This window comes from Oxyura jamaicensis, chromosome 1 (genome assembly GCF_011077185.1).
Source record: "Oxyura jamaicensis isolate SHBP4307 breed ruddy duck chromosome 1, BPBGC_Ojam_1.0, whole genome shotgun sequence".
Classification (NCBI taxonomy): Eukaryota; Metazoa; Chordata; class Aves; order Anseriformes; family Anatidae; genus Oxyura; species Oxyura jamaicensis.
The window spans coordinates 157,049,613-157,076,924 of NC_048893.1; the positions used below are offsets into that span (position 1 = coordinate 157,049,613).

The 27,312-nt window shown below is 41.7% G+C and overlaps 1 long non-coding RNA gene across 1 annotated transcript; it reads left to right on the top strand.

Moving 5' to 3' along the window:
- The first annotated feature begins 5,234 nt into the window (after window positions 1-5,234).
- On the top strand, window positions 5,235-26,768 carry LOC118163244. The gene is made up of 3 exons (XR_004748940.1): window positions 5,235-5,244; window positions 12,202-12,209; window positions 26,641-26,768. It is a non-coding gene; the product is annotated as an uncharacterized LOC118163244 (long non-coding RNA).
- Window positions 26,769-27,312: the final 544 nt, after the last annotated feature.

The window sequence follows — 27,312 nt, forward strand, 5'->3', positions numbered from 1 at the left end:
AGTTAATCCAGTAAGACGTTATAGAAATGGAGAATTTTTGTGTATAATTTTTTTCTGAAATATGAATAGTGATCAAAATCATTAATATAATTGCACTAAAACTAAATATTTACCCAGTGATGAATCAAACAGTTCTTTTAGGTGTGTATATAGTGTGAACTAAAGCTATTCTTACAATCCTAGAGTTTTAAGTACTGCAGCTTCTCCTTCTTTTGTGAAAAAATGTCAAAGAGTCTGAATTCACAGCAAATCACTGAAAAACACAGTTCTGTCTCTAGCAGAACGAGATTTAAGGATTTATCAGAGTATTGGAAGATACAGTTTTTAACAGCAGACGTTGAGTAGTAGTTGGCTTCTAATGGTTCTTCTTGTCTCCAGACTTTCAGATTAGGAAAAAAAGTTAACAGTCTGAGCATTCTTCAGTCTCTCCTGGCTTTCTTTTGTATATTTCTCTTTTGTGAGTTCTGTTGGAAACTGGAAGACAGATTGATGTGAAGAAGTGATACAGGTATTTCATACAGTTGTTGTTGTTGTTGTTGTTGTTTTTCTTTTGTTGTTCCACCAAAAAGGCATCATTTTCTACAAACCAATCATTTTTTTTCTAATTAGTGAGTGGAAAAGGTATGGGGAAAAAAATTAAAATAAAAATCCTCTTACTAGTAGCTAAGTTTTCTGGAAACCCAGTAAGATAATACAGGAAGACCTATTGTCTCTGAAGTAGAGAAAACACTAGTGATAGTTTCTACTACCTATGCAGAGTGATTATCATTCCAGGCTCTTCAAGGAATTCAGAGTTGGGTGACAGAACCCTACAACTTTTATCACATTTTTAATCCCTGTGCAGATGTCTCAGATGCCACTGAATATTTAAGCTGGCACTTGCCAACTTGCCAACTGTTTAAGTGAATCATTTCCCAAGTGTCTGTATGTAGAGGTTTTATGCCATTTCAGGTACATTCATCATAAGAAATTCTCATGTTTTACTTATTCTACATAAATGAAAAGTGCACTATCTTGAAAAATATGTAATTTCTCTGCAGTTAGAACAGACCTTCTGTAGGTAATGTATGTCTAGTGGGTAATGTAGGGTAACGGTTCTAATAGGTGATCTTGGAGGTCTTTTCTAACCTTAATGATTCTATGATTCTATAAGTCAGAAGGTGGGGAAGACACCTGTCTTGACTAAGCAGGGATCTTCTTCTACAGTTTAAGTGGAAAAATAAAGTGTCTGGCCACTGGCAGCAAGTTCAGGTGCACACAGGTAGAGATGCTGTTTGCTATTTTAGTTGACCAATGCTGTGGGGGAAAATAAAAAAGTATTTTTAAATTATGCTAACAACTAAATGGAGGACAATAGGCTGACAAGGCATAGGCGGAGCCAGCAGCATGAGCGGCAGGCCATTTAAATCAGGCATTGGTGCCATTTTGCAGCCACTCGCTGAGATGACCGGTACTGGGGCTCCGCATTCTGCTGCGGAGCGGGGAATTGAGGCAGGCAGGGCTTTTTTGCAGCACTGAGGCCACTCGAAGCAGCTGAGGGAGCTGCCAGGACCCAGCAACCCTCACGAGGGAGCCTGATGAGGCATAGGTGGAGCCAGCAGCGCCCCCTCCTCGCCATACAAAGACAGTCCATAGGGAGCGTGAGCGACCAGGAGCATGGTGAACAGGGCGGGTAAACAGGGCGAGGTGCGGTAGTGGGGTGAGGTGCGGCAGTTTGCGTGGCAGTGTGCGCAGGCAGGGCAGAACGTTCCGCCCCACTCACGAGAACAACTCATTTACCAGCTGCATAGTTATAGGTAAACAGACATAGTCATCACGAGGTGGAGAGCTCTTTATAAAAAATCTGTGACCACCCAGACTGACTGCTTGCTCAAAAATGTGGCCATTCAGGTCTCTGGGTACACGGAATGACTGAGCCTGTTGCTGCTCTCTGAGGGTGGCAGAGACACTGTGTGTGTGAGGTGTGAGCAGGTGGATGACCTGCTCAGCCTGGTGGCAGAGCTCAAGGAAGAGATGGAGAGGTTGATGGCCATCAGGGAGTGTGAGCAGGAGATAGACCTGTGGGACAATTCCTTGCAAGGCCTGAAGGAACGGCACTGGGGTGAGACACCCCAAAACCATGGTGGTCCCCCTGCCCTGTGAAGCAGAGGGAGGGGACCTAGGAGATGAGGAGGAATGGAAACAGGTCCCTGCTAGACATCACAGGCAATCCCCCTCCCTACCAGCCCTGCCTCCCCAAGTGCCCATACACAACTGGTTTGAGGCCCTGGAGCTTGAGAGACCAGTGGGTGAGGATGAGGTGAAAAGACTACCCAGGAGGATGCCTAGCGCGAGGAAGTTGACTCCATGTCTCAGGACTGCCTCCACTAAGAAATAAAGAAGGGTGATCGTTGTAGGCGACTCCCTTCTCAGGGGAACAGAGGGACTTATTTGTCAACCTGACCCTACCCATAGGGAAGTCTGCTGCCTCCCTGGAGCCAGGGTCAGGGACATTGCCAGAAAGCTTCCTAACCTGGTTCGCCGCTCTGACTACTATCCTCTTTTGATACTCCAGGCTGGCAGAGATAATATGGAAGAGAGAAGCCTGAAGGCTATCAAACAGGACTTTAGGGGACTGGGACAAGCTGTAGATGGAGTGGGAGTACAGGTCGTGATTTCCTCCATCCCTACAGTGGCAGGAAGGGGTACAGAGAGGACTCGGAAAGCCCACCTGATAAAGAGGTGGCTCAGAAGCTGGTGCCAAAACGGAAACTTGGGGGGTTTTGACCACGGGGTGCTTTACTCGGCACCCGGCCTGCTAACTGCAGATGGGTCCCACCTGTCTCGAAGGGGAAAACAGACACCAGCACAGGAGCTGGCAGGGCTCATTGAGAGGGCTTTAAAGTAGGTAGGAAGGGCGACAGGGACGGGGAGGGAATAAGGCTTGTTAGAGGTGTGCCGGGGGAACAGTGTCAGGGCCGGGGGAGCAGGCAATGGCCCAGCTGAAGTGCATCTACACTAATGCACACAGCATGGGCAACAAACTGGAGGAGCTGGAAGCCATCGTGCAGCAGGCAGGCTATGACTTGGTTGCCATCACTGAAACACGGTGGGACTACTCCCATGGCTGGAGTGCTGCAATGACTGGCTATAGACTTCAGAAGGGACAGGTAGCACAGAAAGGGTGATGGTGTGGCTGTCTAAATTAGAGAGTGTTTTGATGTTGTGGAACTCGAGGCTGAGACTGGGAAAGATAAGGTTGAGTCCCTGTGGGTTAGGATCAGCGGGAAGGCCAACAAGGGAAGCATCCTGGTGGGGGTCTATTACAGACCGCCAAACCAGGATGAGGAGACGGATGAGGAATTCTACAGGCAGCTGGCAAAAGTTGTGAAATCACCAACATTTGTTCTCTTGGGGATTTCAACTTCCCAGACATATCCTGGAAATAAAATATACCTCAGAGGAAGCAGTCTAGAAAGTTTCTGGAGAGCATGGAAGATAGCTTCCTGATACATCTGGTTAGTAAGCCTACCAGGGAGGTGTCCTGCTTGACCTTCTGTTCACAAACAGAGAAGGACTGGTGGGAGATGTGGTAGTAGGGAGCTGTCTTGGGCAGAGTGACCAAGAAATGGTAGAGTTCTCTATTCTTGGTGAAGTCAGGAGGGGGACCAGTAAAACTGCTGTCTTGGACTTCTGGAGGGCAGACTTTGAGCTGTTCAGGACACTGGTTGGTGGAGTCCCTTGGGAGGCAGTTCTGAAGGGCAGAGGAGTCCAGGAAGGTTGGGCACTCCTCAAGAAGGAAATGTTAAAGGCTCAGGAGAGGTCTGTCCCCACATGCCCAAAGACGAGCCAGCATGGAATAAGACCAGCCTGGCTGAACAGAGAGTTGTGGCTAGAGCTTAGGAAAAAAAAAAAAAAAAAAAAAAAAAAGGTTTATGATCATTGGAAAAGAGGGCAGCCCACTCAGAATGATTATAAGGATGTTGTAAGGATGTGTAGGAACAAAATTAAAAAGGCCAAAGCTCATCTGGAGCTCAATCTGGCTACTGCTGTTAAAGACAACAGAAAATGTTTTTATAAATACATTAACACAAAAAGGAGAACTAAGGAGAATCTCCATCCTTTACTGGATGCAGGGGGAAACTTAGTTACAAGAGATGAGGAAAAGGCGGAGGTGCTCAATGCCTTCTTTGCCTCAGTCTTTAGCGGCAATTGTTCTCTGTTGTTCTCTGGATACCCAGTACCCTGAGCTGGTGGAAGGGGAGCAGGATGTGGCCCTCACAATCTACGAGGAAAAGGTTGGCGACCTGCTACAGCACTTGGATGTACGCAAGTCGATGGGACCGAATGGGATCCACCTGAGGGTGCTGTGAGAACTGGTGGAAGAGCTGGCCAAGCCACTTTTCATCATTTATCAGCAGTCCTGGCTATCGGGGGAGGTCCCAGTCGACTGGCGGCTAACAAATATGACGCCCTTCTACAAGAAGGGCCAGTGGGTAGACCCGGAAAACTATAGGCCTGTTAATTTGACTTCAATGCCAGGGAAGCTCATGGAGCAGATTATCTTGTGTCATCATGCAGCACTTGCAGGGCAAGCAGGTGATCAAACCCAGTTTGCATGGGTTAATGAAAAGCAGGTCCTGCTTGACGAACCTGATCTCCTTCTATGACACAGTGGATGGCTTGGTGGATGAGGGTTTCTATGGCTTGGATGAGGGAAAGGCTGTGGATGGGGTCTACCTTGACTTCAGAAAGGCTTTTGACACTGTTTCCCACACCATTCTCTTCAACAAACTGGCTGCTCTTGGCTTGGACTGGTGTACTGTTTGTTGGGTTAGAAACTAGCTGGGTAGCCAGGCCCAAAGAGCAGTGGTGAATGGAGTTAAATCCAGCTGGAGGCCGGTCACTAGTAGATTTCCCCACGGCTCAGTACTGGGGCTAGTTCTCTTTAATATCTTTATTGATGATCTGGATGAGGGGATTAAGTGCATCCTCAGTAAGTTTGTAGACGACACCAAGTTAGGTGCGTGTGTTGATCTGCTCAAGGGTAGGAGGGCTCTGTGTGATGACCTGGATAGGCTGGACCAATGGGCCGAGGCCAACGGTATGAAGTTCAACTAGGCCACGTGCCAGGTCCTGCACCTGGGGCACAACCCCAACCAGCGCTACAGGCTGGGAAATGGGTGGTTAGAAAGCTGCCTGTCAGAAAAGGACCTGGGAGTATTGGTTGATAGTCAGCTGAACATGAGCCAGGAGTGTGCTCAGGTGGCCAAGAAGGCCAAGAGCATCCTGGCTTCCATAAGAAATAGTGTAGCCAGAAGGACTAGGAAAGTGATTGTCCCCCTGTACTCGGCTCCGGTGAGGCCGCACCTTGAGTACTGTGTTCAGTTTTGGGCCCCTTGCTACAAGAAGGTCATGGAGGTGCTCAAACGAGTCCAGAAAATGGCAACAAAGCTGGTGAAGGGTCTGGAGAACAAATCTTATGAGGAGCAGCTGAGGGAGGTGGGATTGTTCAGTCTGAAAAAGAGGAGGCTCAGGGGTGACCTTATCGCGCTCTACAGGTCTCTTAAAGGAGGCTGTAGCAAGGTGGCGGTTGGTCTATTCTCCCATGTGCCTGGTGACAGGACAAGGGGGAATGGGCTAAAGGGGAGATATAGGTTTTATATTAGGAAGAACTTCGTTATGGAAAGGGTTGTTAGGCATTGGAATAGGCTGCCCAGGGAAGCGGTCGAGTCACCATCCCTGGAGGTCTTTAAAGGACGTTTAGATGTAGAGCTTAGTGATATGGTTTAGTGGAGGACTTGTTAGTGATAAGTCAGAGGTTGGACTAGGTCATCTTGGAGGTCTCTTCCAACCTAGATGATTCTGTGATTCTGTGAAGAGATAACATTGGTCTATTACTTGATGAGGATGGTTCTATCACAAACAGGGACATAGACAAAGCAGAGTCACATCTGTCTTCAACAGGGAGGATGGGCCCTGGGACCCCTGGAGACTTGAACTGGAGGACTGTGACTGTGGGAACAAAAAAATCCCAGCCAACCCCAAATCTGTGAATGATTTTCTGCTCCAGCTGGATGCATATAGGTCTATGAGGACCAATGGGATTCATGCCAGGGTACTCAGAAAGCTGGCTGATGCCATCATAAGACCTCTCGCAATTATCATTCAACAGTATTGGAAATCTGGAGAGGACCCAGTCAGTGGTAAATGTTGTCCCAGTTTTCAAGAAGGGCAAGAAACAAGACCCTGTTAATTACAATCCTGTAAGTCTCATTTCAGTGACTGGTAAAATTATGAAGAAGATTATTGGTAGATATTGAAATACAACTGAAAGACAGCACAGTCATTGAACACAGCCAACATAGTTTCATAAGGGGAAAGTCCTATTTAATAAATTTATTATCCTTTTATGACAGGGTTACTCCCCTAGTTGACCAAGGGAAGCCAGTTGATGTAATCTTTTCAAATTTCAGTAAAGCTTTCAATACTGTTTCTCATAGTATGCTTCTGGACAAAATGCCCAGCATACAGCACCAAAAGTGCATAATACAATGGGTGAATAATTGGTGACATGTCAAGCTCAAAGAGTTATATTATATGGGGCTAGTGGCAAGTCACTATTGGGATTCCATATTTTCATAAATCAACTGAACGCTGGACCTGAAGTTTACAGATTACACTAAACTGGGAGATGTTGTTGACTCTCTTGAGAGTAGAGAGGCCTTGCAGAAAGATCTCAACAAATTAAAGAGGTGGCAATCACCAGCCACATGAATTTTAAGAGCAAGTGCCGGATTCTGCACCTTGGATGGGGCAACCCTGGACATTTGTACAGAGTAGAGGAAGGGGCTGAAGAGCAAGCCTGCAGAAAAGGAGTTTGTGGTTGATGCCAAAATGAATATGAGTCAACAGTGTTCCCTGGCAGCCCAGAGGGCCAGTCATGTCCTGGGATGCATTAAGCACGGCATAGCTAGCCAGTTGAGGGAACTGATTCTCACTCTACTCCATGCTGTTCCAACCTTGCCTCAAGTATTGTGTGAAGTTTTGGATGCCACAATATAAGAATATAAAACTATTAGAGAGCATCCATTTAGGCTTATTCAGTGCTGTGTTGGGTTTACATGGCAAGGTTTTGGTAGCAGGGGGCTTCAGGAATGACCTTTGTGAGAAGAGTCCAAAAGCTGACCCATGTTAAATAAGTGCAAGTTCCTGCCTGCTCACCCAGTGCTGTCCAGAGCTGAGCTAGTAAGCGATGTTGTTTGTGCCTCTGTAAGAGCAGATTTAAGAAAGGTAAACAAACAAACAAACTAACTAAAATGCTGCTCAACAGCAGCTGGGAGAGTGAGGAGTGAGAAACAGCCCTGCAGACCCCAAGGTCAGTGCAGAAGGAGGGCAGAAAGTGCTCCAGGCACACAGCACAAGTTCCCCTGTGGCTTGCAGAGATTCCCATGGTGGAGCAAGATGTCCCCCTGCAGCACATGTTGAACCACAGCAAACCAGATTTCCACACTGCAGCCTGTGGAGGAGCCCCTGGTAGAGCAGGTGGATCTGACCTGAAGGAGCCTCTGTGGAGAGGAGACCACACAGGAGCAGGTGATTTGGCAGGAGGTGCCACCCATGGGGGACCCATGCAGGAGCATTTTACTCGTAACAGATGGGCCCCATGGTATGGACTCATATCTGGAGCAGTTCTTGAAGAGCTGCTGCCTGTGGGAAGCCCGCAAAGGATCAGTTTGGGAAGGATGGCATCCTGTGGGAGGGACCCCAAACTGGAGCAGGGGAAGACAGTGACCATGAAGGAGTGGTGGAGGCAAAGTGCTACATCCTGACCACAGCCCCCATTCCCTTGTGTCACTTGGGGAGAGGAGGAAGAAGAGGGTGGATGTCGGGGGGGGGGGGGGGTCCATTTATTTATTTATTTATTTATTTATTTATTTTAGTTTCTCACTTCTCTAGATTGTTAGTAATAGGTAATTAATTTCTCTAATCTCCCTATGCTGAGTCTGTTTTGCCTGTGACGATAATTAGTGGGTGATCTCCCTGTCCTTACCTTAACCCTTGAGCACTTTGCATCGTGTTTTCTCCCCCTTTCCCTTTGAGGAGGGGGAGTGAGAGAACAGTTGCAGTGGAGCTCAGCTGCCCAGATAGGTAAAACCACCACAGGCCTAGAGAAGACACTGAGGGTTAAACTTATTGTGTTCTATGGCTTCCTCAAGAAGGGGAGCAGAAGGAGAGTCACTTTTCTCTCTGGTGACCAGCAATAGCACCCCAGGTACTGGCACGAGGTTGCATCAGGGGTGATTTTGGTTGTATATTAGGAAAAGTTTCTTTATTGAGATAGTGGTAAGGCACTGGAACAGGATCCCCAAGGAAGGGGTCATGACACCAAGCCTACTAGATGTCAAGAAGTGTTTGGATAATGCTTATCAACATATGTCTTGATATTTGGGTGGACCTGTGTGGAACCAGGTGTTGGACTCAATTAACCTTGTGGGACGTTTTCATCTCAGGAGATTCAGTGATTCTATGATCCCATTAAATGCTTTGTAATGCTATTCTGATGAATGTTTAAATCATAGAATGGTTTGGATTGGAAGGGACCGTAAAGATCATCTAATTCCAACTCCCCTTACATGTGAAAAGCAGCCACCCATGAGACCAGGTTGCTCCAATCCCCATCCAACCTGGCCATTACTAATTCCAGAGACAGGACATCCACAACTTCTTTGGGCTGCCATTAACAGTGCATCACCTCCCTCTAAGTAAAGAATTTCTTCCTCATATCTAGTCTATATCTGACCCTTTTTTATCTTAAAACCTTTCCTCCTTGTCCTGTCACTACATGGCCTGACACAGAGTCCTTCTCCAGTGTTGTAGTTTAACTCGGCCGGCAGCTAAACATCACACAGCCGTTCGCTCACCCTCCCCCCTCCCTCTCTGGGATGGGGGAGAGAAACAGGAAAGTGAAGCCTGTGGGCTGAGATAAAGACAATTTGTTAAGATAGGAAATAATAATAATAATAATAATAATAATAGCATGTACAAAACAAGTAATGCACAATACAATTGCTCACCACCCGCTGACTGATGCCCAGCCCAACCCCGCGCGGCTGCCTCCCCCCCCCCCCCCCGGCTAGCCACCCCTATATATTGTTTAGCATGACATCAGATGGTATGGAATACGCCTTTCACCAGTCTGGGTCAGCTGTCCTGCATCTGTCCCCTCCCAACTCTTGCTGCACCCCCAGCCTGTCCGCTGGCAGGACAGCGAGAAGCTGAAAAGTCCTTGGCTTAGTGTAAGCATTGCTCTGCAACAATTAAAACATCAGCGTGTTATCAGCACTCTTCTCATCCTTATCCAAAACATAGCACCCTACCAGCTACTAGGAGGAAAAATAACTCTGTCCTAACTGAAACCAGGACATCCAGTTTTCACGTAGTCCCCCTTTAGGTACTGGAAGGCTGCAATGAAGTCTCCCCAGAGCCTTCTCTTCTCCAGAGGACAACCCCAACTCCCTCAGTCTGTCCTCAGCGAAGACTTGCTCCAGCCCTTTGATCATCCTCATGGCCCTCCTCTGGACTCATTCTAATATGTCCCTGTCCTTCACATGCTAGGGTCCCCAGAGCTGAACGCTGTTCCAGTTGAGGTCTCATGACAGCAGAGTAGAGGGAGAGAATCACCTCCCTAGACTTGCTGGCCTTGATTTTTCTGATGCAGCAGAGGATAGAGTTGGCTTTCTGGACTGCAAGCGCACATTGCCAGCTCATGTTGAGCTTTTCATCCACCAACACCCCCAGGTCCTCTTCCCCAGGGCCGATCTCAATCCATTCTCCATCCAGCCTGCATTTTTAATTGGGATTGCCCCAACCCAGATGCAGGACCTTGCACTTGGCCATGTTGAACCTCATGAGATTTGCACAGGCCCACCTCTCAAGCCTGTCTAGGTCCCTCCAGTACATTGACCACACCACACAGCTTGGTGTCATGGGCAAACTTGCAGAGGGTGCACTCAATTTCACTGTCCATGTCACCAACAAAGATGTTAAGTGCTGGTACCAATACCATCCCCTGAGAAACACCACTCATTACTGATCTCCCTTTGGACAGTGAGCCATTGACTGCAACTCTTTGAGTGTGACTATCCAGCCAATGCCTTACCCACCGAGTGATCCATATATCAAATCTATGTCTCTGAAATCTAGAGACAATGGTATCATGGGGGAGAGTGTCTAATGCTTTTTACAAGTCCAGGTAGATGAAGTCTGTTGCTGTTCCCCTATCCACCAGTGCTGTAACCCCAACACAGAAGGCCACCAGAAATCTCAGACACAATCTTCCCTTAGTGAAGTCATGTTAGCTGTTGCCAGTCACCTCCTTATTTTCCACATACCTTAGTACAGTTTCCAGGAGGATCTGCTCCATGATTTTGCTAGGCACAGAGGTGAGACTGACCAGCCTGTAGTTCCCTGAGTCTTCCTTTTTTTCCTTTTTCAAAAATGGGGGTTATATTTCCTCTCTTCCACTCAGTGGAAACTTCACCAGACTGCCACAACTTCTCAAATTACAGATAAGAATGCTATCAAAACATCCCAATATAGCACACACACACAAACAAGCAAACAAGCAAAGAAACAACAACAACAACAACAAAAACAGTAAGGTCAAGCAGCTATGTATGGAAGCTATAGTAATGTGCCTGTTTGTATCTAAGTGAAGGAGGCAGTGACAGCTATCTTAAACTGAAAGTGAAATTAAAAAAAAAAAATATTCATGGTTGTAATATGCATTGAAAGACACTGGTAAATCACTTGACCAGTAATGGATTATTTGGAAATAAGACAGTAACTGATGCTAATTCATTGCCAACATTTTCAGTTCATCTATTTCCAAAACTGGGAATAGCTATCAAAGCCAGAATTATCACAATGAATATATATATACATATATATATATATATATATACTATTCTTAGGAATTCTGAGTCAAATACTTACACCTTCTGTTTAAGCAGTGCTGATTTCAGTGGTATCTGATTCTGCAAAATTTTAAGCCTGTCTGGTAAGATTATTTCAATGGATTATATTTGTTGGTTTTGTGGGTTAATTTTGGCTAAGTTTGGCTAACACTGACCTAGCTGCTCCCTCCCTTCCCTTCCTCACAAAGACAGGAACATAAAACAGGATTAAAAATCTCGTGGGTGGACATAAAGACAGGGATATTGTTTACCAAGTACTGCCACAGGCAAAACTGACTCAGGTTAGGGAAAATTAATTTATCTTATTGTAAATTAAAGTAGGCTTGGGCAGGGACAAAGAAAGACAAACATTAAAATGTCTTTCTTCCCTCCCTTTCCCAAGCTCAACTTCATACCTTCATTCCAGATTCTTCTATTCCTCCCCTGAGCAGTGGAGATGGCTGGAAGTAAATGGGTATTGTACATAATGGTTTCTCTTTGGCACTCCCTCCCACTCAGATTTCCTATTCCTTGTGGTGGGCTCTTCCATGGATTACAGTCTTTCAGTAAGAAAGACTGTAAAAAAAAAAAAAGACTTTAAAAAAAAAAAAATTTTTTTTAAAAAAAAAAAAAAAAAAAAAAACTACTCCTGTGTGTGTTCCTACACAGGTTGTAGTTCCTTCAGGAAATACCCATCTATTCCAGCCTGGGTTCTCCACAGCGTGCAGTGGTTATCTTCTCTGACACAAAACAGAGAAAATAACCCTTTCCCATCTTCCTCCTTCTCTGACCTCCCTCTGTTTCTCAGTGTCCCTTCCTTCTTTTTCTGCCTTTCCATCATTTTCTGCCCTTCCTTAAATATGTTGATACAAAGACATTATTGCTTTCATTTTTGGGCTCAGCTGTGGCATGCAATGGGATAGAACAATCTATCCATGACCCATGGCCCTGACCTCTTGCCACCCCTGCCCCCACAAACAAACAAAAACACATTGTTACATACACCCAGTACAGTTGCAAAGCAGAAAAAAAAAAAAGTCATTTTTATTGGATTTTTCCTATAAAAACTTTAGAAGTTCTCATTTTCTATCATGATTTTTTTTCTTTGAGACACTGATCTATATTTTATGAAGCAGAAATACTGATTTTTGAACGTTTTTCTTTTTCTTTTCTTTTTTTTTTTTTTCTTGACATATGCTGTACAGCTGATATCCTTTTATGTACATTGATATTTACTGTATTTTTAGTTTCATAGAATATGAAGCATATTGGGTTAAACTTCATCTACTTAATTCTACTTAACTCAGTTTAGAATTTTTAGACCATTTAAAAGTTATGGAATTCATTTAATTAATATGATACTTCATTTCAAATAACATACTGTATTGCTCTGAATATGAAACAAATGTTAATAAAAATCTGGTTAAATGATCACTGTATACAAGTAGTTTAACCACATGCAGTATCTTTTAAAGTCATTTGCTTGTCAGGATGTTGCACTTTTGTACTATTTTAATTACTTTTTTTTTTTTTTTTTTTTTTTTTAAGGGGGAAGATGTTTTGCTCTTTTTCTTTGTTTTACTTTTCCCCCTTACAAAAAGACAATTTTATTGCTAAAATTCCTTGAAGCTTCAACAGTAGCTTCTCAGTGTCAACAACTGGTAGGAATTTTTACGGGTTTTAATTTGGTTGATAATTGTATAATTGTTGAGTGGTAGCTGAACTATCAATCCATTATGTAAAAATTATTTATCTGAAAATTGTTATCTGTTTCACTGTTATATTTATGGCAGTATGGAGACAGCAGGGAATTAGCCTTCACAGCATTTAAATATTAGGAGGACTAGTGAGCTAAATACATCCACTTACGCATCACATTTGAGGGACAATTGTGAGGTCTATGTAGGTGCTAGGTTCACTATGCTATAATAAGCAACAGAAAATATTTTCAGATGTTAATGCCACATTGTTCAGACTATTAATGCATTTTACATCAAGCAATAACTGGTCTAAAAATAAAAGACAACAAATAATGCTAGGAAATCTGGTGGAGAAGACTATGTCTTCCCTTATTGCAGCACAGTACTAAAATCAATAGATTGGGCCTTTTATTTGTCTCCCATCAGTCTCTGGATTCTGTTGTGTAGTAATCCAGTTTCAGTGGAAACAATGTAGGACTTCCAGTGAGGTCTTCTCCCCCCCCCCAAAAAAAAAATTAGCTACAGTGTGTGGATATCTTTTGAAATATTTTGTTTTACAGGTTGAGGAGCAAATTGAAATACAGTGTTCTATTTTTCATTAGATAGATTTTTTTATTTTTTTTTTTAGTAGATTGTTATTAACAAAAATACTGATAAAGCTCTGCCTTGATTAACTTTTCCCTGTAGCCAAGTTTTAGAAATAATGTATTCAAAGTATCACTACAAGCACTTACAGAGGGGAAGTCAATAAAAAGTTGTTACGTTCTAGATATCAATTATAAGGGGCTGCCACTAAGTCTACTTTCTTTCATGAGTAAAAAAATGTTCAGAAAGATCCTTATAAATTAAAAAGGAAAAAAAATATATATATATATGTTTTGATCACTGTTTACTTATTTTAAACCACAAAAATCTTCCATGTTGAAAAAACACCCAGGAATAAAAATTTACATGCTGCAGTGGTCTTAACTTTTAATGACTCTGCTACAGAATAAGTCTATTTTGAAATATTTCTTTACATAAAAATAAAATATAAAACAAAAATAAAAGGTAAATAAGCAAATACATTAATTAGCTTAATACACAAGGACTAAACAATTAAGATACACTAGACTAAAGCCTTTTCTCCTCTCAAAAATTCAATAGCATTTTTGAATATTTAATATTCTGTTGGTGGCTTTCTGCCTGGCACTACAGCTATTAGAATTAATGTAAATTGCAGCACTGTAGCCTCAGATGTTACATTTAAAGCTCATTTTCTGATGTCATTATAACATGGCTTTTTGGAAAAGTGATTTAGTTGATTGTCTAAAATACTTTTTACTGAGGTATTCTGACATAATTAAGTCAACACCATTCCTTATAATCTCCACACAAATGTAATTATTTCATTGTCAAATATTATATTGATGAACATAGACTAACAATGTCATTTGCTACAGTTGCTGTTGTTTTCTGAAAATTCTGTTTCAGCATGCAAACCTTTATGCCTATAATTTTAAAATTAATCTCAGCAGAACTAATATGAAGTAACTCTATTGCTTGCTCATATACTGATAAACTATTGACTCACCCGCTTCTTAATAAGCCTATGGTGAGTATTTCAAAAATAAAAATGTTATCCTCCCTGCACCTTCAAATCCTCTCCCTCTTTGCTCCAGACAACTAAGTGTGAAACAAGCCATGAGACTTTGCACTGTTCAACCCACTTGAAAAAATAAAGTATGGCTTAACTATGAGGATATAACCACATGTGGTAGTTCCAATACCTTCCTAGGCACTCCACACAGGGAAGATGTTATATCTGAAAGTTATTAATAAAAAAGTGACTAGCTTTTAGTAGGTTTAAAGGGGGATTACAATATGCTGTACATAAGGCTCTCCAAAATAACAGCATTACCATTTTTGCTAGAGGTGCTTAAAACTCTTAAACCGACAAGCCCTACCCTTTGAGAGAGCAATTAGAATGTACCCAGCTCCACCTGGGGGAGGGTGAAGGACAAGTGGAGAACTTGTGGCTGAGAATTAAGGGACGGGCTGGTATGGCTGACACTGTTGTGCGGGTGTACTACAGGTCAACAGATCTGTAGAAGGAGGTCGATGAAGCCTTCTACAAGCAGCTGGAAGTACCCTTTTGGTCCCAGATGCTGGTTCTCATGGAGGACTTTAATCATCCAGACATCAGTTGGGTAAGCAACTCATCCAGGTATACACAGTCCTAATGGTTCCTACAATGCGTTGAAGATAATTTTCTGATGCAAGTGGTGGAGGAACCGATGAGGCAGGAGGTGCTTCTGAACCTTGGTCTTACCAAAAGGGATGGGCTTATTAGGGATGTGAAGGTTGGGGGCATCTTGGGATGCAGTGATCATGAGGTGGTGGAGTTCGAGATGGAACTTGGTGGAAGAAGTAAGGCAAAAAGTAGGATTGCTACCCTGGACTTTCGGAGAGCCACCTTCAACCTCTTCCGGAAGCTATGTGGGGGTATCTCATGGGCTAGATTGGCAAGGGTGCTTGTGAGAGCGGGGTAACATTTAAACAGCACTTCTTCCAGGCTCAGGATCAGTGTATCCCTAAGAGTAGGAAATCGGGGAAGGGGGTCAGGAGACCTGTGTGGATTAGCAAGATGTTCATCAACAAGATCAAAAGGAAGAAGAAGGTCTGTGAATGTGGAGAAAAGGCCTGTTCTCTTGGGAGGAGTATAGGAGTGTTGTCAGGTCCTGCACAAGGAAGGCTAAAACCTACCTAGAGATGAAGCTTGCAAAAGAGATAAAGGATAATAAGAAGGTTTTTTTGTTTGTTTGTTTGTTTTTAAGTATGTAAACAGTAAAAAGAAGACTAGGGATAATGTGGGTCCCCTGCTGCATGAGGGAGGTGTCCTTGTAATGGGAGACACTGAGAAGGAAGAGATACTGAATGTCTTCTTTGTTTCAAAGACTCCTTCCCAGTAATATTGGTGGTAGGGGGATGGTTGGACTAGACGATCTTGGAGGACTTTTCCAAACTTAGTGATTCTATGATTGTATGATAAAAATACAAGATAAGAAGGGATAAGGTATTAATAATGTAGGTACAATAGAATAAGCAGAAAATGCATTTGTTCTGTAGTAAATAGTAATATTCATGAAAAATATGTATATTTCATACTTAACTGGATGAATAGTAAACATTCTGAAAGTAAGGAAACAGACCACTCACAACAAACACCGTTTAAAAAAATGAATTAATGGAAAGGATTGTGTGACTGATCTGAGACTTGGAAAACAGGCAAAAGTAAACCAGTCTATGTAGTTCATGTAGGAAGTACGAAATTAATTGGTCACAGTCCAAAGTATGCTCATAAGGAATGGATTCATTGCAGCTTCTATAATAGAGCAGCAAAAGTTACCACAAGAAAGGGAACTGTTATTTCCTAATTATAATTTTTCAGAGAACTGGGAGGTACATCTGATACTGCCTCACTGGAAGGCAAATGAAGGTCTCAAAGTATTCTTTACTTTGCCTGTATGTGGAATCATGGTTAAGTGAGAAGGGGCATGACTTAATTACAATGAGCAACTCAGGTTTTGAAGAATCGTGAAGATGTAGGCCCGGGGCTGATGACTGTGAGCGATGTAGCAACTAGAATAAGCGGAACTATGTCCAGGAGGAGAGGTGACACCACTCCGCGTCACACGTCACAGAGAAGCTAGACCAATCATAAGTTGTTGTCGGCGCATGCTGTAATTAGTTGCCTATATATACTCAGCTAGAACATGCAATAAAGGAGAACGATCATACTCGCATCTAGACTCTGTCATTATTCCGGGTCCGTCTCCCATTTCGACACCTGTATATGTCATGTAATACCCCAATTAAAACTGCTGGTACATTATGTCTGTTTGTGATGGTGGTATGTAACTGAGTGAATAAATTCTGGCAAATCTCCTCATAGATGTAAATTTGATAGATAAATGAATACATGACACACACAGTCCATACAGCAAAAGACTAAACTACAGGGTCCTTGGAGTCCCTTCTTAAAATTCCCCTCCTTGATTCTGTTTCTGAATTGTGCTTTGATCTCAAACTATTTCTTGAACAAGGAGAAGAAGTTCTAAAATTACTAAAAATTGCATTAATGAATATTAATCTCTGTAATAGACTCATAAAAGATAGAAGACTGTAAGCCTCTATCTAAAGTATTTTAAAATGTAATCAAATCTAATATTTAGAAAGGGAAGTGTAAATGACTGTGTAGAATTATGCAGAAAATAGAGTACATTTTATTATGTAACATGAAAAGTGTCTGAATCAGCCATTCATATTAAGTTGTGTTATGTGTAATAGAAGTGTTTCAGAAATTTAGAGGATACTTTACTATTGATTTTAACAAGAAGCTTGTAATTCTAATGCAAAAATAAGTTTAAGAAATAAGTTTAAGAAATGTTTTATCAAAAGGCAGTAGAATTTTTCAATAATATTCTTAAACTTTGCAAATGAACTACGAGAAAAAGTGAATCACTGCTGAGAGGAATTAACAAAGGCTCTATAAATGTATATGGAGTCTGACATAATGTTGAAGTATTCAGCATTTTCAGAAAAATACTTTGAATGGGAATGAAAATGACAAAAACAACAAAGTTGATGAGTGCTCATTTCTTCTTTTAAAAGATTATTTCAAACTTTTAGGACTAAGAAAGAGAAACAAACAAGCAAACAAACAAACAAACAAAAAACACAACCTTCACATGGACTCTGTTGTTTCCAGTTTATATAGTCACTGCAATCAGCAAAAATTAAAATTAAAATTAAAAAATGCAAAATATTTCAATGTTTTTCATGCTCATTGAAGAGAAAAAAATGTTGCAATTTGTCTAAAATGGCATAAGCTGAATGTAATGCTATTTTAAACATCATTATCATTTTACTGTCTGTTCAAACTGAAACTTAGTTTTATAATTGATAATGTTCATTGAACTACAAATTGATAATTCAACCTGAAGTCTTGCTTTCACTAATTGTTTCATAGTGATAAAAGAGGTACAAAAAATCTCAGTTTTCATTAAAAAATAAAAAATAAATTGTAATTACAATTAAAGGATCTAACATTCTACATACATTTAAAAATAAATATATATAAAAGACAATAAAATTTGGGAGAAATAGCAAAAAGTGCCTTTTCTGTTTTCTGAATAATAAAGTATAATTCAAGCACACAAAGGACAGTATAATAATATAAGGGGTATCTGCTTTAAGTGTTTGTTAAGTAATAATTATTTCACAAAAAAAAAAAAGATGTGGTATGAATGTAATAAAATGAAAAACACTGGATGTGTTTCCAACTTTACCTTGTCCTAACTTAGAAGCACTAGGCAGATGTATTGTAAAATGGATTTAAAGAAAATGTTTTTGTATAAAACATGAATAGAAACGCATTAAAAGGATGATTTATGAATGAAAATAGGTTTGTTTGTTTGTTTTATCTTTTTATTTATTTACTCAATTTTTAATCAGGAAAAGATGGGAAGAGTCTTTTTCTTCCCATCTTAATCTACAGACTTGAGTTTTGTTTCTTTGTTTGCTTGAAGGAATGAAACATTGAGACCACATGAAATCTATGAAAAAGCATCATTTCAAAAAGTACATTAAACTAGCTGAAAATATGTATGTAAATATTTTAATTTCTGTACCATTTCAGTAGGGTGAAAGTTTAGTCATATGTGTAGGGGACAACTTTCATAAAATAACCTTTGAGAAGAGGTTAGCTTAAGGCAGTAACACTGTTTTCAAACTATGTAGTACTACTCAACCAGACCTGGAGGCAGCCAATAATTCATTTAATAATTTAATAGCTCATATTAATCTTTGCACTAACCAGAAAACAAGAATCTAGTATTCTCAGGTGGTTGGATCTGGGCCTAAATCCTGAGAAAATGAAGAATCCTGAGAAAACTTCTTGTCAGATTTCCTTGGCTCTGAGCAACTTAACTGGATACTATGGACGTATCAAGTATGAAAGAGCGAGCTTCATGCTGGAAGGAATCTACAAATTTGGAAAAGAAGACTAAAATCAAAGCAGAATGCTCCAGGAGCACCATAATAAATAAATAAAATAAAATTCAGAAGCAACAGTTCTAACAAAACCTGATGATTCAGATATTTTAGAGGTTTTCAGTTAACCAAGAGTTTCACAATGATACTCCATGAAACTCCTGTTGTAGTTTTTTGCTGATATAAGTAGTTTTTTGCTAATACATATTGAAGTATACTGAATATGCTTAAAATGGAACTTAGAAGAAAAGAGACATTTAATAAAAAAAACTCATGAATAAAAAGTTGAAAACACAAATGAAGGTGAGAGCATAGAATAAAATCACTGATACAAATATAAAGAAACACGAGGTTTCAATTGTGAATCCCTGCCAAGAGAACAGATTTTGATTAGAACAGAGGGAAAATAATTTAGAGAGGACTACAGATAATGCATGACTTCTCAAAAAATGGCAGAAAGCTAGAATTTGTCTGCTGAAGACTGATTTATTATAGCATTTATTCAAAGGCTTTAACCAAGCAGGTTATGTCAGCTAAGATTCTGGAGGTAAACAAACCAGAACACATTATCATACTACCATGTGATAATGGTCATATTGATTTCATGAACTACGTTAATGTAATTTCTTGCAAGTAAACATATGTTTGCTTGCTGTTCACTTCTGAACTGCCTCTGAAATGGAAGAAGTGTAACCATGGTCTAAAGGAGACTGGACTTCGGACTGGGTATTCATACACAACTTTTATTGTGTCACACTTTCTAGGTAATGGCTTGTGGCTATTCAGTTTGGATAAATAATAATAATAATAATAATAATAATGAGGAGAGAGAGAGACCTTGCTCCCTCCCTGTAAGTGTTCAAGGCCAGGTTGGATGGGGCTTTGAGTAATACGGTCTAGTGGAAGGTGTCCCTGCCTGTGGCATGGGGATTGAAATTAGATGATCTTTAAGGTCCTTCCAACCCAAACCATTTTGTGATTCAGTAAACTATTATGTATACATAGCCTAGGAGACACTTCCATTACTCAGCATGTCAAAAATGTCAGTATAGTTTTCTGATGCATTTATTTTTAAATAATGCTGTCGTTTGAAGGAATCTATTTTTAGGAATCTATTTCTACAGGAAAGGTAATGTGTCTTTAAGGTATTCTCTAGACTAGTTTGGAAGGAGTTGTTACATACTGAGTGCTCATTTTATCCCTTGCTAAAGAGATGAAATGAAAATACTTAATAAAAGTGACTTCTCTCAGATTCCTTGACTCGTTGCTGTGATCAAGTTTTAAAAAAGGAGAATTCATGTGCTGGTATTGTTGGACAAAAATTCTGTTCTGTGCCTCAGAGAGAGGTCTTTCACCTGTGAGAGGTGGTTCTGGTCTATAGCACCTCTTTGATTAGCTGTCATGAAGATCTGTGGTCATCCCAAAGGAGCACCCAGTGAGGGTATACTCCTAAACCATATGCCTAAGTTTAAAAAGCATTCAAACTCCATGTGGGCAATGCTGTAGGAACAGGCTTCTGTCTTGACAAGGGATAGAGGAAAAAGGGAAAGAGACCGGAAGATGATGTCTGCAGTAACAACTTTCGGCAGTAGCTGTCCTATCCTCTGTGTTTCTGGTGAGTTTTGTGACTGCAGTGTTACCAGCATGGGATTGACCTGGGAACTAGAAATTATTTTGGTTCTTTGGGGAAGGAAAAAAAAAAAAAAAAAATAGAGAGAGAGAATGGGAGAACTGAGAAACCTCTTAATGTATGATGGATTTTTTTTTTTTTTCTGTATAGAAACTATATGTGATTAGGAAAAAAACAGGTAGAACTTCTCATTGTCAGTACAATTCCTAATTAAATTACAATACAATATATATATATATGTCTATTTCATTCAGTTGGAAATCCTGATTCTTTTTTTATTATTATTATTCTTAATTTTTTACCATAACATACAGACAATAAATTACAAAGGAAAAGAAGAAACTGCAAAAAAAAAAAAAAAAAATGCAACCTAGCACCAAGGGAAAAAATTGACAAGGAAGAACAGCATTACTACCATAGCAACAATCTGTCGTGTATGCAGTTCCTTAACTTTAAATGCAGCTTTATCATTTTACTGGGTAAGGGAGGTGCCCTGCTGTAGTATATTTATGTCTAAATCTTAAACTTGAGCTTCCAGCACTGAAGATATTTCTTCTTGCTGTTAAATCAGTTCCACTGAAAGGATATTAAATTGGTTCATTGTATTCTAATAAAACAGGTGGATTTAGAAAGTGAAAATTATATTGTAATAGAGATCAATTACTTCTGAACAGAAAAAGAATGGAAGTGTTACCATAACAGTAATTAAAAGAAGTGAACATGTAGTGTGTAAAGAAATAAGTGAAAGGATTAAATTGGAATCTAATCTCATAAAAGGTGAAATCAAGCACAGAAACAACCTTAAACCACATGGTGGGAAAGGTGAATGGGTGACTGCAGCTGAGTCACAAAGATACATACCTGAAGCTTTGATATTTTTGTCTAGAAAAATCCATGAAAAATGTGTGTCCAGGCCATTCATGCATGTGCCATACAACTCCCTGAACAGTGAGGGTGAAATAGAGGATGATATTATAAAGCATTTTGGAGGACTGCAAGTAAATTCTGCAGGTCATGTGATACATCAAAGGATCATCAGAGTTACTATGTCTGAACGAACCAGATTAATTGGGAATTTATACTACACTGAATGCATCACTAGTGCATCAACGCATGTGCATCAACTCATTGAATTTGTTGAGAAGAGCTCTGAGGAAAAGGACTTGGGGATGTTGACTGTTAAGAAGCTTGACATGAGCTGGCAATATGCTCTTGCAGCCCAGAAAGCCAACAATATCCTGATCTGCATCAAAAGAAACATCCAGCAGATAAAGGAGGTGATTCTCCCCCTCTGCTCTGCTCTCATGAAACACCTGGAGTAATGTGTTCAGCTCTGGGGCCCCCAAAATAAGAACAAGAACCTATTAGAGTGGATCCAGAGGAGGGACACAAAGATAATCAGAGGGCTGGAGCTCCTCTCCTGTAAAGACAGGCTGAATGAGTTGGGATTGTTCAGCCTGGAGAAGGGAAGGCTCTAGTGAGATCTCGTTGCAGCCTTCTGGAACCTAAAGAGGCTTAAAATAAATCAGCAGAAGGACTCTTTGTCAGGGCGTGTATTGAAAGGACAAGGAGGAATGATTATAAGCTAATAATAATAATAATAATAATAATAATAATAATAATAAAAGATGTATTTAGATTAGATATTTGGAAGAAATTCTTTACTGTGTGGGTGGTGAGGTACTAGAACAGGTTGCCAAGAAAAGCTGTGTATGCCCTGTCTCTGGAATTAGTTAAGGTCAGGCTGGATGGGGCTTGAAGCAACCTGATCTCATGAGCAGCATTTTTGCCCATGTCAGTGGGGTTTAAACTAGATGATTTTTAAGGTCCCTTCAAATCCACAGAATTATATGATTCTCTGTTTCTATCAATTTGAGCTGTTATTACACTGCACATGCACAACAGGCATTCAGGTTTCCAGATGTTACACAGTCCAGAGGGAAATACAGTTATTTCTCTGTAGAATATTACAGATTCTTATTTTTTTCTCTGTAGAATATTACAGATTAGACACAGAAATCCCAACCAAAGGTGTTACAACTAGGATACCAAAGCCATGATGGCCTTTCAAAGCCTTTCAAAATTACACCTATGTAAATTATATATATTATATATATATGTATATATATATATCTCTTGAATAAGTATAAAGGAAGCAATCAGGGGAATGTGAAAGGAAATTGAAACTTTGAATTAAGACTGTTCTAAACAACAAGCAGAGGACTGGAATATAATATTATATTGAACTTAGTCATCTTAATTTATACTGGTTTAGTATATACTATTATGCATAAAGATACTGACTGCCATGACTGTGTAGGAGGAGCTTTAATGCTACTGAGAGTTGATTATTTGATTTTATGAGCCTACTATATGGAAATGGATACATTTATTTTTGCTGATGTATCATCTGAAGGTATACATGCAATGTCATCATGCCTGAAGATCTCACGCTGTCTTCAGAATTTATCTTTGATCACAGTCTGCTGCCACTTGACTATAAAACACTTTAAAGGTTCACTCTTCATTTCACATGTAGTGTGGACTTAACTACCTATGGTAAGACAGTATTATGCATTCAGATTTGCTATCACACACTGAAATAGAGGCATAGCTAGGTCCAAAGGAAACTACACAGGTAGGATATCAGAAAAAGAACATAGCCACATTAGAATCTTTCAAAACTGACACTACAATATTCAGACACTCAAGCTTTAATATCTGCTGATATGCTTGAAATCTGTTGCTCCCAAAAAACACACTGGCTTTCTTTGTGGACTAGGAATTTCAACACCTGTTCCAAGAATAAGAAAAAAAGATGCTCACCTGGAGCAAAGACTCATATAGAACATTATGTCATCTCTGAAACTAGACAATATAAAAGCCTGAAGTAGATATGTAAATGTGTACTTAGAATCATAGAACCATAGAATATCCCGAGTTGGAAGGGACCCATAAGGATCATCAAGTCCAACTCCTGGCACCACACAGGTCTACCCAAAAGTTTAGACCATGTGACTAAGTGCACAGTCCAATCGCTTCTTGAATTCAGACAGGCTTCGTGCAGTGACTACTTCACTTGGGAGCCTGTTCCAGTGCACAACCACCCTCTCGGTGAAGAACTTCCTCCTGACGTCAAGCCTAAACTTCCCCTGCCTCAGCTTAACTCCGTTCCCATGGGTCCTATCACTGGTGTTTATGGAGAAAAGGTCTCCTGCCTCTCCACTCTCCCTCGCGAGGAAGTTGTAGACCGCAATGAGGTCCCCCCTCAGCCTCCTCTTCTCCAGGCTGAACAGGCCCAGTGACCTCAGCCGTTCTTCATATGTCTTCCCCTCCAGGCCCTTCACCATCTTTGTCGCCCTCCTCTGGACACTCTCCAACAGTTGAATGTCCTTTTTGTACTGTGGTGCCCAGAACTGCACACAGTACTCAAGGTGAGGCCGCACCAGTGCAGAGTAGAGCAGGACAATCATTTTCCTTGACCGACTAGCAATACCGTGCTTGATGCATCCCAGGACATGGTTGGCCCTCCTGGTTGCCAGGGCACACTGCTGGCTCATATTCAACTTGCTGTCAACCACAACCCCCAGATCCCTCTCTGCGGGGCTGCTCTCCAGCATCTCATTGCCAAGTCCGTAAGTATAGCCAGGGTTGCCCCGCCCCAGGTGCAGGACCCGACACTTGCTTTTGTTAAACTTCATGCCGTTGGTGATCACCCAGCTCTCCAACCTATCCAGATCTCTCTGCAAGGCCTTTCCACCCTCGTACGAGTCCACAACTCCTCCAAGTTTGGTGTCATCGGCAAATTTGCTCAAAACACCTTCTAGTCCTACATCCAAATCATTTATAGAGACATTGAAGAGGACTGGCCCTAAAATGGAGCTTTGAGGGACCCCACTGGTGACCATCCACCAGCCTGATGTGGCCCCATTTACCACAACCCTTTGAGCCCTGCCCATCAGCCAATTGCTCACCCATCGTAAGATATTTTTGTTAAGCTGTATGCTGGACATTTTGTCCAGTAGGATCCTATGGGAAACCATGTCGAAAGCCTTGCTGAATTCCAAAAAGATCACATCAGCTGGTTTTCCTTGGCAACTAGTCGGGTGATCTTATTGTAAAAGGAAATCAGATCTGTTAGGCAGGACCTAACCTTCATGAACCCATGTTGGCTGGGACCAATGACTACATTGTCCCTCAGGTGTGCTTCAATAACTTCAAGAATCATCTTCTCCATAACTTTACCAGGCACTGACATGAGACTGACAGGGATGTAATTGCTTGGGTCTTCTTTCTGACCCTTCTTGAATATTGGCACAACATTTGCCAGCTTCCAGTCTACTGGGACCTCTCCAGATTCCCAAGATCACTGAAAAATAATTGAGAGAGGTCCCGCAATGACGTCATCCAATTCATTAATCACCCTGGGATGAGTCCCATCCGGACCCATGGACTTGTAGGGATCCAGGTGGAGCAGCAAATCCTACACACCTTCAGGGTCGGTTGGGAGTTTGTCATTCCCACCATCACGGTCCTCCAGCTCAGGGCACCCTGGGTCCCGAAGCCCATCATCAGCGTTACAGACAGAGGTGAAGAAGGCATTAAACGTCTCTGCTTTGCCTATGTCATTGTCTGTGAGGAGACCTTCCCCATCAAGTAACAGACCTATGTTTTCTCTGGTTCTCCTTTTTCTGTTCACATATCTAAAAAAATCTTTTTTATTGTCTCCCACAGACATGGCCAGCTTCAACTCTAGCTGGGCTTTGGCCACATCAGTTTCCTCCCTACAAACACAAACAGCATCCCTCTATTCCTTCCCTGTCGCCTGACCCTCCTTCCAGCAGTCGTACACTCTCTTTTTTCGCCTAAGCTCCAGTAGAAGATCCCTGGTCAGCCAGGCTGGCCTTCTGCCCCGTTTGGCTGACTTCCGATATTTTGGAATTGCCCGATCCTGTGCGTTTAGGAGGCAGTGCTTAAAGATTGACCAGCACTGATGGACGCTAATGCCTTCAAAAGCAGTTTCTCAGGGGACCTTGCTGACTAGTTCCCTGAGCAGCCTGAAGTCTGCTTTCCCCATATCCAGGGCTGAAGTTTTGGTGGCAGTTTTCCTTCTGTCAACATAAATTCTAAACTCAACCACTTCATGGTCTCTATGACCGAGCTGGCTGCCAATTGCCACCTCTCCCACAAGGCCCTCTCTGTTCTTTGGCAACAGATCTAGGAGGGTACCTTTCCTAGTTGGCTCCCTTAGCACCTGCACCAAGAAGTTATCATCTAGGTGCTTTATGAACCTCCTGGACTTGCTCGTGTCATCTGTGTGGTGATCCCAGTTGATGTCTGGCAAGTTGAAATCCCCCGCAAGAACAAGGGGAGTTGATCTCAAGGCATCTCTTAGTTCTGCAAAGAATAATTCATCGGCGTTGTCGTCCTGGCCAGGTGGCCTGTAATAGACTCCCACAACAACATCCCCTTTATTTGTTCATCCCTTAATCCTTACCCAGAGGCTCTCAATTTTGCCATCGCTGACCTGAAGTTTCACACAGTCCAGCCCATGCTTCACATACATCGCCACCCCGCCACCTTGCCTACCCTGCCTGTCCCTCCTGAAGAGCCTGTAACCATCTATTGCAACACACCAGCCACAGGACTCATCCCACCAGGTTTCGCTTATGCCAATGATGTCGTAGCTGTGGGACTGAGCCAAGACTTCTAGCTCTTCCATTTTATTCCTCATACTGCGTGTGTTTGTATAGAAGCACTTCAAATGCACCTCCCTACACGCAGCACCTTGTGGAGCTGACCGAAGGTCCTCACTGGCACACAGTCCCTCTGATTCTAGTGCACCATCCCTTAGCTCATCACCAGCTTGCCTGGTTTTATATCCTTCCCCCTTCAACTCTAGTTTAAAGCACTATCTATCAGCCCTGCCATCTCCTGACCAAAAATCCTTACCCCTCTCTGAGAGAGGCGCATCCCATCTGGTGCCAGCAGGCCTGGTAGACCTTCCCGTGATTGAAAAACCCAAAGTTCTGCCACTTGCACCAGTCCCGAAGCCATGTGTGAATGTGATGAGCCTGCTTGTCAGCATCAATCCCCCCTATCTGAAGAACAGAGACAAACACAACCTGTGCCCCTGATCCTTTAAGTAGTCTCCCCAAAGCCCTAAAGTCCCTTTTGATCGCTCTCAGACTTCTCGTTGCTACCTCATTGTTACGAGCTTGAAAGACCAGTAGCGGGTAGTAGTCAGTGGGCCATACTTAGCTTTCTTAGCAAAGTCTCTCACCCGAGCCCCAGGGAGGCAACAGACTTCCCTGCGGGTTGGATCTGGTATACATATCAGGCCCTCTGTCCCTTTCAGAAGGGAGTCCCCCATGACAATAATCCTTCTTTCTTTTTTGACAGATGATGTAGCAATGCAGGGGGTAGGTTGCCTTACCTTAGGCACCCTCTTCAACTGGGACGGGCTTTCATCTACTCCATTGTTCTGACTGTCATGTTCTAGACCCTTGTACCTGTTATATAAGGGTAGATGGGAAGGTGAGGTGGGCAGGGACAGGGCTCGCCTACCACTCTGAACAGGAACCTGCCTCCATTTCCCTCCTTGGCCTAGGTCTCCTTCTACTGCCTGTCAGGATGAGGGAAAACTACTTCCTTTCTTCCCACCACCTGCTTCCAGAGAGTAGAACTAGAATTCATCCTGGTGTTATTGAAAACATGTATTTTATTAAAAAAGATAGGAAATTAATAAAATCTTATATAAAAATCTGATATAAAATCTTATATACTTTAAGATCAATAATTGCTTAAATTAATGCTTGTTTTTTTATTTGTAGATATGAAAATGTGTGCAAGTATGTTTGTGTGCGTATGAGTGTGCATAAATTAATTGACTTACACAACTTCTTTCTGTGAATATTTTGTGTTAGAATTATAAGGCAACATTCTAAATTGAAGTGTTAACATATTTTTCTAGAAGAGAGCAAATCAAAGCCACGGATGAAACCTGTACCAC